The sequence below is a fragment of the Solenopsis invicta genome, chromosome 6, assembly GCF_016802725.1.
Source record: "Solenopsis invicta isolate M01_SB chromosome 6, UNIL_Sinv_3.0, whole genome shotgun sequence".
NCBI classification, from domain to species: Eukaryota; Metazoa; Arthropoda; class Insecta; order Hymenoptera; family Formicidae; genus Solenopsis; species Solenopsis invicta.
Window position 1 is genome coordinate 9311214 of NC_052669.1, and position 13191 is coordinate 9324404.

The window sequence follows — 13191 nt, forward strand, 5'->3', positions numbered from 1 at the left end:
GTATCGATCTACGACGTTGAGACGGCTCGTCAGAATTTTTAGACGCCCATCAGCCTTGTTAATTGTCTCGGACAATAATCGGGACGTTCTTTGATGTGGCATGATGATTAAATCAATTTTCAATAATTCTATTAACATTGAACCATTTAAGATACGAAGATGTTTTTAAAGGAATATTTTAAACATGCAATTACACATATCTTTTTATCTGCTAAACGAAAAATAATTTGCGAAGGATTGGTAAAAATTGATATTGTGAATTTTATATAGAAATATAATTTAAGTGATTTTTGCTTTTATCTTTAATTTTGATGTTATTTATTTGTTTATATTTACTTACCATCATATAATTTTCGTATATAATAGGTTTCAAATTAAATTTTTATAACAAATTTGTGAATTGTTTTAAAATTAATTTTTCTTCATAATACGACACTCTTTAGTATTTTTCAAACTATAAGCAAAAAATGAGAATAAAAAGCTCTTTTTAAGAAGATTCGAACTGTATGAATACATATTTTCTCCAAGAAAAAATTGATTTCAAATTTGTCAAATATCTCAAATTAAATTTGAGATTATTCAAAGATATCCGTATACGATAAAATATTAATTACATAAAAACATCTGTGCCTGAGAGATAAATTATATTACGAAGTATCATAAAATCACAGATAGTTTTTTTAGCAAACGCATTTACTAAAGTGCTGAGCAAAGCCTGTTTACATTAATTATCTGCGGTATCTCTCACAATTTCCTTGATAACTTTTATCGGTCAGAGCTAATTTAATCGATCACGCAAAAAGCTATACAGCTAATTAGTGTCACACTTTTTACGCCCATTTTACGATCTAGATATACATCGTAGCCATTAGCGGTATTACAAGATCACATCACAGCTCGTTACGATAAATTACTGTGTCGTTATGCGGGAGACAGTGTGATTTGTAAATAATACGCAAGAAATTTTCGAGAATGACAAGCTGTTGAGTATTCCTTTGATGTAACGCAATATAATGCCGCAATTTATTAATAAATCCACAAATTATATAAAGTATTTTGAAAAAGATTGTATAAATTCTATATCTCTGTCTTTCAAGCAATTTAAAATATTCTTTTTTTCTTAATACAAATTTGAGTCGCTGCCATTTTCTTATATCTTTTTAGTTTCTAAACATTTAGTATCTTGGTTATTAAGCGTCACATTAAAATTCTGTTCACGTAAAATCCATTTGGAATTAAATGAAGAATAAGGATTTATTATCTCTGCTTGTACCGATGGAAGTTACTTTGCGAAGGGTCGTTTAATTTCAATCGCTTAAAAAGAAAGTCTCGCCAGTTTCATAAGAACTTTTTTCTCACTTAAGTATTCTTAACACAATGCAAAAGTTTATATATATATATATATATATGTGTGTGTGTGTGTGTGTGTAGTTCGTTTCTTTTCAGCGCACTCATACATATATAAGTACCTTTTTCTACAAATTATATTAAAATTGCCAAGTTATCCCATCGCGGAAAAATTTTCCGCGAGGTTTTACGTAATCCCTTCAGAATAAATTATGCAAAGATTTCAATAGCGCGCACCATAAGCGCGCGCAATATTTTGATCCCACGTATAATCACAGATCTCTACAGGTACAAATTTCCCCCGGATTCTCTTGAAATTTCTCACGCATTGCAACGTTACCGCGATAATCGCCTGGATTCGAACGACCACAGCCTCAAATTCATTTCAATGTAGATTCGTTTGTTCGTTTAGCTCTACTCTCCGCGAAATCGCGAGATTTAGAAAACGAATGTTTTGTATTCGCACGTAGTTGTGAAGAAATTAATTCAACCGTGATTGCGGTAATGTTTATTCGAACGGATATCGCGCGAATGTATCGTAATACGTGTTCGCAGATATTCCAGCACAAACTGAAAGCATAAATCAATTGGTCGGAGTATCACGGATTTCATTAAAATTCAAAGTAGTCTGCCGCTGCCTAGATTACATAGTCTAAGATTTCAGGGGAAAGTATCATTTTCTAAAGACGCTCCTATCTCCCCATCGATTCCTTTCCTTTATGCAAAACGCAGCCGATTACGCTTTCCAACGTTACGTGAAGACGCTTCATTATTTCGTTTATCGCGTATTACTGCAGCTTCGCAATCGCATTATCGATAATTAAAAAGTTGGCCAGCAGCCGAGCATTTACTCGAAAGTCTGCGGAAGCGGCAGTAAAAATTCATTACATCTAGGCGTAATTTTGTGGCACTTTACCGCTTAAAATAAAACTCGGTCGATCAACAATTAACTTTTTAATAGCACTGTCGCGAAAGCATTAAATTCCGCTATTTCATGCGTTGACCGATCTGACTAAAACGTATCGAAAACTAATTGGGCTTTTCCGACAGATTAACGTGCTTCATCAACTATGCGATCGGGAAAATTTGTAATACGCAAATGAAGCGACGAACACAACTTCATTCGGTGTCTCTTAATCCCGTCGTTTTACAAATATCATTCATATTGCAAATCTCCCGCCCGCGTGTTGTTATAAATATTAATTTTTATTAAAGTAGCGACGAGAGAAAGCGTACTAGTAAATATTTCAGGATAATTCATAATTTTATAACAAAGGCAAAAAATGATTTATACAAAACAAATGTAGGATAAATAATTCTTATTTCAGTCTATCACTAAAATAAATGCTTTTACCGCTATTTTCAGTTGAAAACATCCGCTTCGTTTTCATTTGTCCATTACATACAATTTTATGCAAGTACGTGTGCGTATACGTTTAAAATTACTTTGCATTTCAGTTGATCGTAAATAAGCATGTGACTATTAATAGGCGGGAGCATTTGCGAAAATGCTGCCTCGGCTTATCACGGTTCAGGCGCGAATCAAACGCAGGTTCTAAATAACGAATCAAACATCCCGGCCTTGTACGGGACCGGCATGTGTGGGAAGCACAATTTGTCTGCGCCGACATGCGCCGGCGAGTAAAAAAAATAGTTTCCGATTGAATTTAATGCTCCACACTGGCTGCGTACACTCCAATCAGCCGAAGTATCAAAGAGCGAACCGGGGCAACCGATAAACGATCATGAGCAAAAAGAAAGGATGAGAGTGATTTCGACGAAGACGAGAGAAAGGCGCGCGCGGTCGAAGAGCGATAAAATAAAAAATAAAAAATAAAAAATAATAAAGAAAAAAAGAAGGGTTTTGAGATAGTGAAAAGAAATGTATAAACGGTCCGCGTTAATTCAATTTTCAATTATACGATAGCATCATCGACCGCATTCGTCGATCGACCTGCACTCCTATTCGTTCGACCGATACGTAGCAATGTATCTTTCGCAAAGCACTTTCTGCCCGTCCGACATTCAATCTTTCTTCGACTTTACGTTTTTTCGCTGCCCGTCTAATCGGCTTACTCGTGATACGAACAAACATCCACGCTACTCGGATGAAATTTATTGCGTTAAATGAATAATCCTGCGTCTTTATTCGCCCGGCAGTTTGTAATTGTCCGTTTAATTCGTTGGAATCATCCACTCCAATTTTTTGCCGCGAACAACTCGCGTCATATACTTTTCAGCTCTCGATTAATGCCCAAGTAACAAACTGAAAGATATATGGAAGATCCGCCGCGCCAATTTTTATCGCGATACAGACATCTCATTTTTTCCATTACGATAACGATAAACCCGCGCGCTACGTTGAGGCCAACGGTTTTTGTTATAAATAAGCCAGCCTTAACCGTGTCCAATTTATACGCGTTCCCCCCTTAAGGGCTCGATCCGCGGTATATACCATAAATATCCTCTTTATTCCCTCGCTCCCGTCATTTTCCAATCTCTTGCCACTCGCGTTATACGGTAACGCGATAATACCGCTTTACATGGTAACATGAAGGATATCCAAGTCCCACATTTTCGTTGTAACGACGAAATGTCGAGGCGCACATAACGAAGTATCATTTCACCGTCAATGCGTAATTAGTGTACTGTATTCGGCGAACAAATAGAAAAAATTTTGAAAAGTATAGAGCTTTCGTGCTTCCATTAGTGAAGATACTGAAGTAACGAAGAAGTATCAAAAAAATAAAAATCTCGAAAGATATACGTGGCTTCCAAGTTTTCCATGGTATTTAGAATGTCTCATAATTAGATAAGCAATTATTCGAAATAAAAAGGTACTTAAGTAGAGTCCATAAATTTGCAACGTGCTTATTTCTTGCATTTGGGTAAGGATAAATTATCGAGATGTACATAGACAAATATACAGACCAATATATGATCCAATTATATTATACGGAGCTATCTTGTCTCTCATTTTCTTTCTGTTATAATAAATTGATATCAAATTTCACAAAGCTCTTATATGTTTTCTATATAATATTTCTAGAAGAAAAATATTCTAAAGTGTATACAGTTAATTTTCATGAGCATTTATAAGTTATTAAAAATCCATATGCCATCAAATATCGTTTTCCGTATAAAATAAAAGCGTATGAAAAGAGAATAGTCACTTCAATTAATTACAATTCTCTTTCCGTTCTTTTTAATCAAATTACTTTTTATTTATTTCTCGAATTACATGAGGATGGACTTTTATTGTTGATTTGACGTGGAACGTATTCACGATAGTCGTTTTGTTTTTCACTAGATATTTTTCAAAGGTGCAGGATTTCGCATATTCTTAACTTTCTTCTGAAAATAGAATCGATGACGGCTGAATATACAAACAGTTCAATATACAAACAGCGACGATCAATTTTACAAAGAAAGTATTCATGTGTAATTTTATGCACGAGTTCTGAAATTCTTCTTTTTCATGGACATTAAATTTCACAATCTTTTCCATTAGCTCCAATAATAAAAGTATTGATTTTATTTTATGTATATTACTTCTAATATTGTCTGGAAAGAAAAATCTAGTCTCTGTATTCTTTATTAACCAAGATATAGTTAACTCGCTAAATGTATAGTATTTTATTTATGCATTGCATTATTCTATAATATTTAATATTTACAATTGACAAAAATATTTTATTTCATCAACAAGTTTAACGATGTATGTTTCTCTTTTTAGTTCAATTTAAATTTTAAATGAATTTAGATTTTAAAGATTAAATTATGACGTTGAGAAAATTTAAGTATTATCTGTTACATTCATCTTTATTTAATTTTAAAAACTTTCGTAATAACTATAATTTTTATGGAATTAAGAATCGTTAATGGAATTTGTCTCATATTTACTCGTACATATATCCTTTATAAGTCCCTTGTTAATTATTTCAAGTCCAAAAGTCAGAACAGAATCAACCCGAAGAGAAAAGCCTCTATGTATCGACCTCGATTCGAACTTGTTGCATTAAACAAGCCTCACTGCACTGTCCATGGATGCATCGAAAATAGCAATCAACCACATCAAAGACGAAACTTCGCACGTGTAATCCGAATTCCACATAGCAGGACTTGAATTTCGTGGGATTGGGCCGGCAATTGCTAGGGCTCGAAACACATTCACGAACATTCACACGCGCGTGGACGAGACAAAATTTCAGGGTAACGCATCCCGACGCATTTAGACGTATCGATCCATTTTCGATGAATAATTACGATCAAAGGAAATTAAAAGCATTTGTCAATGGACATTGTGCATTTTTATAAAAAGTTAAAATAAAATAAATTATACATCATTACCGCGATATTCCTCTTATATTTTTTGACTGAAATAAATCATACTTCGCCCAAGATACGTTTATATTTATTTATAGTTAAGTAATTGAGTCATGGCAGTTATGAATTACGATTTTCTTGAATCGGGTGTCACGATTGTATTGCAAAATACAGAATATAAGGAATAACGTTGTTCGCAAAATGAAACGCGAGAGATTAGCGAATATAAATTAATTCAGAGATTACGGCGCGCCAACGATCTATATTTTTGATGAAATAACGTAATAATGAATTAAATTCCCTACAAACTGAATAATCTCTAAATTAATTTAACCGAGCAATAATTACAAATATAAATTCATACATTTGACTAATATTTATTGGATCGGAATCATACAATATAATCTTTATTAAAATAAACAACTAGTATCAATTTTCTACCTCTGTTAATCTGCTCGCATTATTCACAGATCTCTCACTTTTCAATCGAATCTCCGTCGACGCTATATGCATTTAAAGAGCACTATTATAATACCGGAATAGAATTGGTTAAGACGTCGAATTTATTAGGTAGAACGACGCGATCGATAATTGCTATGCCCGATACGTTTCTGTGTCTAAACAACAGGACGCCGTATCCTTTGAAACATGCCGTTAATCATGCGATCCGCCCTAAAGTTTGCTTAGACTCTGGCTCCCGATTAAGTAAAGAGGTTAGGAGAATATATATATATAGGAGAATCCTGACACGTGATCGTTAAGGTTTCAAACGGCATGTAGAAGATGGTTTCGACGTTGAAACCACGGTAATTATCCAATCCCGAGGAACACATACACGAGCTGATACAATCTCGCAAAATCTTGCATACGAAATCTTCTACTTTCGATATGAGAATAGCGCCGGCTATAAATCACGCGACACGCTCATCTCGTGCGACGGAATAATGTTTCGCGCATTATTTAAATATCTCCGGCGTGTGGCATGTGCGACGCGACTTTAGTGGCTGTACTTAATGTTATTGGGAAAGCGAAAGGAATATCGATGAAAAACAACGATTCGATAAATGGCGCAGTGGAAACGCTAGTGATTGGAAAATCCGCCGCTAAAAATTCTGCTGGAAATATGCGCACTCGATATAACGACAAGATAAACATTTCGGAAATGGTTGGAAAATTGTTTGCAATCTCGCACGTATTTTTACAATAAACAAGATGTCTGCGTTTAACCCGATTGCTCAAAAAGTATAACGAATATTAATTGACAGATGTATAATAACACATATGTAGTAGTGCAAGTTCTTTTTTTTTATACTTTTCCGCGGACAAATGATTTGCGCCTCTTCGCTTCAGTTCCACTTTCTGTTTAACTGCCCTCTTTATCGACTTGAAAACAGCTTGTAATAATTTGCTGGTCGAAAGTTCAGAGAGTTATTCGTGATAAATAAACGTATAAATACACCGAGTGCAAGTGATATATACAAAATAAGTCATTAATGGATAATCAATCCAAATGCACTCTTCTGTGAATATTAACTAAATTACGAGATAGACACGAAATCGGTCTTCTCATACACAACATTAACGATCATCAAAAATAATTTCCCTTGAAATTACCCTTGATATATGTGTTACTCTTTTAATATTAATAAAATTTTTATTAATACTTGGCGCAATTATATTTTTTTCATGCGTTATCCTACGTTTATTCCAAACGAAAGAGCACTTTTAATGATATCATTAATTAACGAAGTAATGAACGTTGTGCACCTCCGTGATAAAATCCGAAATAAATCATTCATTAATCGCGTTCGCTCGCTAGCCAGAAGCTGCCGCTTCGATATGGTAATTAAGAGTTGCCCCTGGGTGCGATTTAATTCGGCGAAACTCGACTGATCGATTCGCATCAAGCGGAGACCGGAATTTATCGGCACTTAAACTACCTTTTTTTTTTAATTTTCGGCAGTTATGCACGGTGCTCGTTAAAGTGTTGGAAATTCCCGATAATGGTACCGCGAACGATCGAGTCAACCGCTAGGCAGGAATTGCTAAAAATTTTCACTGGAGAGCCATTGCGCTGTCCGGTTCTCTCTTTTTTTTTTTTTTTTTAATAGCCCAGATAATTCGATTTAAAAGTTAACGAATGCCCACACGATTATATTACGAAACTTGCTTCATAAAGTCTTTTTCCCTGTGCGCGAAGAGTGCGGCCTCGCGGAATAACATCTCCTTTTCTCGCGGCCGACGTGGCTTAACGTCGCGATAACACTCGTGATTTTATCGCTTAATTTCCGCGCCGAAGAAATACCTGTTCGCGCGCTCGTGCGCTCGCGAGTCGACCGTAACGTGAAATCACGACCGTAATATGGCACAGCGCCGTCGCTGAAATTGCTGAGGACATAAACACGCGGAGCGACACGTAAATCAATAAAGCGTAAATGTCTGCCAAAGAATCGTAAAAACGCTCCCCGTCGCTGGTCCAGCAGCACCCGTCAGCGCGACACGAGATCAAGGATTTTCAATCTTACCAGATCGATAATCGGAGTGCTCTCGAAAACGACGAGAGAGAGAGAGAGAGAGAGAGAGAGAGATTCTCCAACGGGGGGATGTAAGAAGCGCGTTCCGTCATTTTCGCGCCTCATCCACTGAAAATATACGGGAATTCTTTCCCGTATCCCGAGAAATGGAAATGGACTACCGATGTTGGATAACAGGCAGCGCGGCTGACTATCGCCGCGAAGTAAAACAAAGTTGCGCGAGCGTTATTGAAATCTCGCGAGCGAGCGAACAGTTCTGGCCGAATGTGCGCTAGTCTTCCACGTCCATTATCCACCTTTTCGAGCTACGAAGAAAAGTCTTTTCTTTTAGAAGTAAGAAATCGTGCGTTATGAGAAAACACATATTTACACTGGGTACACCGCGATAGTTGAATTTGTCAAATTATTAAGTTGTTAAGGTGCGTTAATAAATTAAAATGTTCTAAAAAATTCATTAAAAAATATATATATCTATATATATTTTTTTAATGAATTTTTTGGAACATTTTAATTTAACGCACCTTAACAATTTAATAAATCTTTTTAATAAATCTATAGATTTCGATGATAAATTTCAAGTGCTTTCTCTTAGATATTGGTTTCAAGTAAATAAATTAAAAAACTCTCTTCGTACAACATTTCCCGTCTCTATGACATTATGTCGCAATAAATTGTTTAATTACTGCCGTTTTTGTTTGACGTTCGGTTTGCTCGAATGACAAAACCGTTTGAAACGTGAGGATTACAAAAACACGGCAGTGCAAGATATTAAAGACGCAGAGAAAAGGAATTGCTTGTCAATACGAAGACCAATTTCTCCGATGATGAGCGCATTTATCTTGATCCCTTGTTCAGCGCGCCTTTTATCGCGACACAAATCTTGCGGTTAATATCGCTTCTTGTCGACCCCGCGCGAGTTATGAGTTTTCCTTGCTCCTCCCGCCAAACAACCTGAGAAAGAACGACGCTACCTTTACTTGAGTATTAACCGCGAAACGGAGGAAAAATGGCAACACGTAGTGAGAAGGAATGGCGGTGTATTTTCGTGATCTCATCCAAGTTTCAGAGAATTTTTGGCGACATGAGAGTACAAATACACTCGCGGTACACACGCTCAACGGGAATTGCTCGGAAAGCGAAACAACAGCACCGATATAAATCAAATTTCTTCCAAGAATATTGCGACTTCTGAGCGATGCTCCTACGCGCGGCATGAAATAAGTTGCTCCTAATTCGCTTGCATAGGAAAACAGTCAAGGAATCGCGAGATCTATTTGAATGCTTTATACTTTTTACTTCCTATCTATAAAAAGAATCTCTCGAAAAAATGTTTGATTACAGGCAGCTATTACAGAAATAAAGAGCTCTATTTGAAATTATCGATTACACATTTTATTATAAATTTGAAAAATAACTTATAATTACATCAACTTGGTAAATTTGACAGAAACGAGGTATATTGACTCAAATACGATGGAAATGAGATCTTGAATTTTTATCACAGTTTACTTTTGGATGCATATTCGTTAACATTTATTTCTTTTACGTCATAAAGCAAGCTGCAGAATTTTAATTATTTCAGAGAAATATTTATTGAAGAAAATACATTAATTAACATTGAAACGAATTAAAAGTCTATTTATATATTAATAAATATAACAGAGGAAAAGGAGCGAAGAAATCTTATATAACGAAAAGAAATGAAGAGATGAAGATTTCAAAGTTGAAGTTTGGACGATCGTACGAAATTGGCAACGCCTGCGGCGTTTAATGCCGTCGATGAATCCACCAAAATCCATTCTAATAACGATAATCGAAATTTGGCTGTGGAGCGTCGGCCGCCATCCGTGCCGGCCAATTCACACAAAGATGAAACGAAGGGTGAAAAAAGGCCCAGCACGACGTCAGCGGATCGTTACGATAGGGTCGATCGGTATCTCATGGCGAAGGCGTGAAGATTGGCTGATCCTGAGAGCGGCGAAACAAATGGGCGAGAAAAGCAAAGAGACGAGAGTGACGGCAGCGAAATCACGGCGTTACCACCGAGAGAGGTGTGTCGGATCCCCGTGAATTCTAATCATCGAGGGTGGTACTTTCAGCACGATACGATGGGACGGTTTATTTACCCGACAAATTTACGGAACGAATTAAACACGAGTACACGACTTCTAATTATAATCGGTTAACCCGGGCTAGTTTAATCGAATCTTTGAACAAGAAAATAGCAGGATTAGTTTTAAGCTATATAATTGCTTCGGCATGATAAATTTGTTTAGATAGTAACTGGGTAGAATAATATAAAATCAATAGAGTAGTACACATAATGTTTCTCTCGCCGCTGGTATTGATTCTATAATGATTGTGTAGAAATAAAGAAATAAAAAATGGATAATGATATTACGAGAAAAAGTATTTCTAATACATGATCAAATTTAATAAATCTCTCCGTGGAAGAAAACAGATGAAAAATTTTAATGATAAAAAATAAAACCTTACGTACAAAATATAAAAAAATAAGAGGAGCGGGTTAAATATGTGCAACAAAAATACTCGTTAATCGATTTTGAAAAAAGTAAATTTGCTCTGGAAGAATATTAAATATTTTTATGATGCAAAATGTAAAAATTACCACGCTCAAAAATGTAACCTGTATGAAATATTACAACAAAAAATATATATATGATTGCAAATTAGTAATAATTATAAAAAAGCGAGTAACATGAATTTGTATAATAATAGTAAATGTCACGACGTAGAAGAGTAAGACTGTTTCTCATTCTTCTCGCGATGGCGACGACATTTTAATTTCATGGGACGTTAAATACATTTTCGAAGACGAAAGAGAAGGAGAGAGCAAAAATGAAGAAAGTCTACGCCGAGGAGAGAAGGAGAGAGAAAGGTCGAGCGAAAGGAGATAGAGTGACTATTCTACGAGTCTCGAGAATACGTGTTCTCCGAGCTTAATATAAAGTCCGTGGCTAATCCAAAAAATTCGCAGTTTAAATTTCACATAAAAGACTCAACCAGCTTTTCCAGCAAGAATTTTTCATTATCTGCATTTTCGCATAGACTACGTATCTCGCCTCAACTCCGTTCGCCTTATTTCTATTGTTATGCAGAAGGAATACACAAGCAGTAACGTTAATTCAACGATAATAAACGATAAATGAATGAATTTCACGAAACTGTATGATAAATTGAAAAAGGGAAGCGTTGTTACGCCTTTTAGACTAAAATCAAGTGAGATCAAATATAAATCGAAGTACTCGACGTCACTCCGCGATATCCCAATCAAACTTGGAGCTTCTGTATGAATTATTCATACTACGGTCTGGCTGAAATATCGGAAATACGTCATTGTGAAGTCCGCCTGACTGGACATTGCACGGAGTAAATCTTGAAAAGGTACGTCCACCGTTTCAAGCATTCCACATTTCAGTTATTTATATTAAACGATTAAAAACGATCTTCTTTTCATTGAAAGTTTATCTATGGAATTTCGCGTGTGTCGTTATAAGTCTTATATATGGGAAATCGATAATTCTAATGAAGCGGACAATATTTTCTCTATAAACTTAATAAAAGAAGTAAATTTTTTAACTGTCTGGCTGTACAATAACGGAACATGTATGTCAAATGTTTAATTAAGAGAGTGTCCCGATAAAATTATATAAAACTTGTATAATGTACTCTTACATTTATAAGTTTCGCAAGCAATCTCTATTCATCAAAAGCTGCGGATCTATGCAGAAGAGACGACTCGCGTCTTCGCGCTTGCGTTCACGAAAATGTAAGCCGCGTTTGCACGTGCCACATGTAAATTTGCCCAGACACGGTTAAACGCACGTAGACCGCGTGGGTGCCGATAATGCCCTTCTATAAAACACAAGCGTATCGAAAAAGGTATAAAATCCGGCGGGAGAAAGAGGAGGGGAGAGGGGAGAAAAAAAAGAGAAAAAGCCCCCAAGAGCGCTCGCGTAAATCGAGTTACACGCGCTTTATTTCTTTTTGTGACCCGCGGCAAGTTGGAATTATCGTTATTTGCAGTTTGCGGCCATGAATTTAGAAGCAGCCTATATATGCCTACGTATGCGCGCGACGATAATTCGTCGTTATTTGCAATCGGGAATAATGTTGACCCATGGATCTTACGGTACCGCAAGGGTCAAAACAAAAATAGAAAAGCAATACGCTCAAAATAATTGATATCCTCTCTTTTGTTTTTGTTTTCTATATAAAAAGGAAAATTTAATTTTGCTTTGAGTTACGTATTATTTATGCCACTTATTGTTAGTTCTATTTAAATGTAATAAGAAAGAAAAGTTTTACATTTCTTTAGTCTAGACGGTGTTTTATTAAAAACTTTGAAAACCTTTGTTCGCGTATACTTTTCTAGGTCACCGTTTTCTTTTGCTAAAACGGAAACTTTATTTAAAAATTTTTGTTTAAATACTTAATTTTTGGTACAAAATTTAATAGAAATATGAAGCCGGTGTAAAATCTCTAAAAAAAACCTCGTGACCGATTTAATCAATACGTCCCATCATTTCGTATACGTACACTAGCGCGAAGCAATGTTGTGCGCCAATTTTTCAATTTGCTTTATTATTTAGCATCGCGCAAGTGTAATGGGCAAGTTCCGCATTACGTGCCGTAGAATTTATATTTCGTCAAGCCCAACCATTTCTCAAGTCCCTTGTCGCCTCGTGTAATACTCTCTTTTGAAAGATTTTATAACTCTCTGCTTTTCTACGTGTACAATTCGCGCTGCGCGTTCATCCGTTGTACCTAGCACATAAAATTAAAAAATTTTTACCGAGATCTCGTGTCTCTGAAATGCGACTTTGAATATGAGATTAAAAAACACTAAAATGCGTAGTAAAAGGCTTTAATCTAAACGATTAAAAATGTCATAAAATACAATATATTTTTAAGTTACACAGGTACATTAAGTTTAATGTATTTATTACTAAAAAGTTTGAAA

At 35.7% G+C, this 13191-nt stretch overlaps 1 protein-coding gene and 1 long non-coding RNA gene across 10 annotated transcripts in view; one reads left to right on the forward strand and one right to left on the reverse strand.

Moving 5' to 3' along the window:
• LOC105196855 (collagen alpha-2(IX) chain) overlaps window positions 1–13191 on the forward strand; it is a 229835-nt gene that overhangs the window by 185967 nt on the left and 30677 nt on the right. The gene's annotated exons all lie outside the window — the stretch shown is intronic.
• Window positions 1–13191, reverse strand: part of LOC113003830 — a 222774-nt gene that overhangs the window by 176508 nt on the left and 33075 nt on the right. The window lies entirely within an intron of this gene.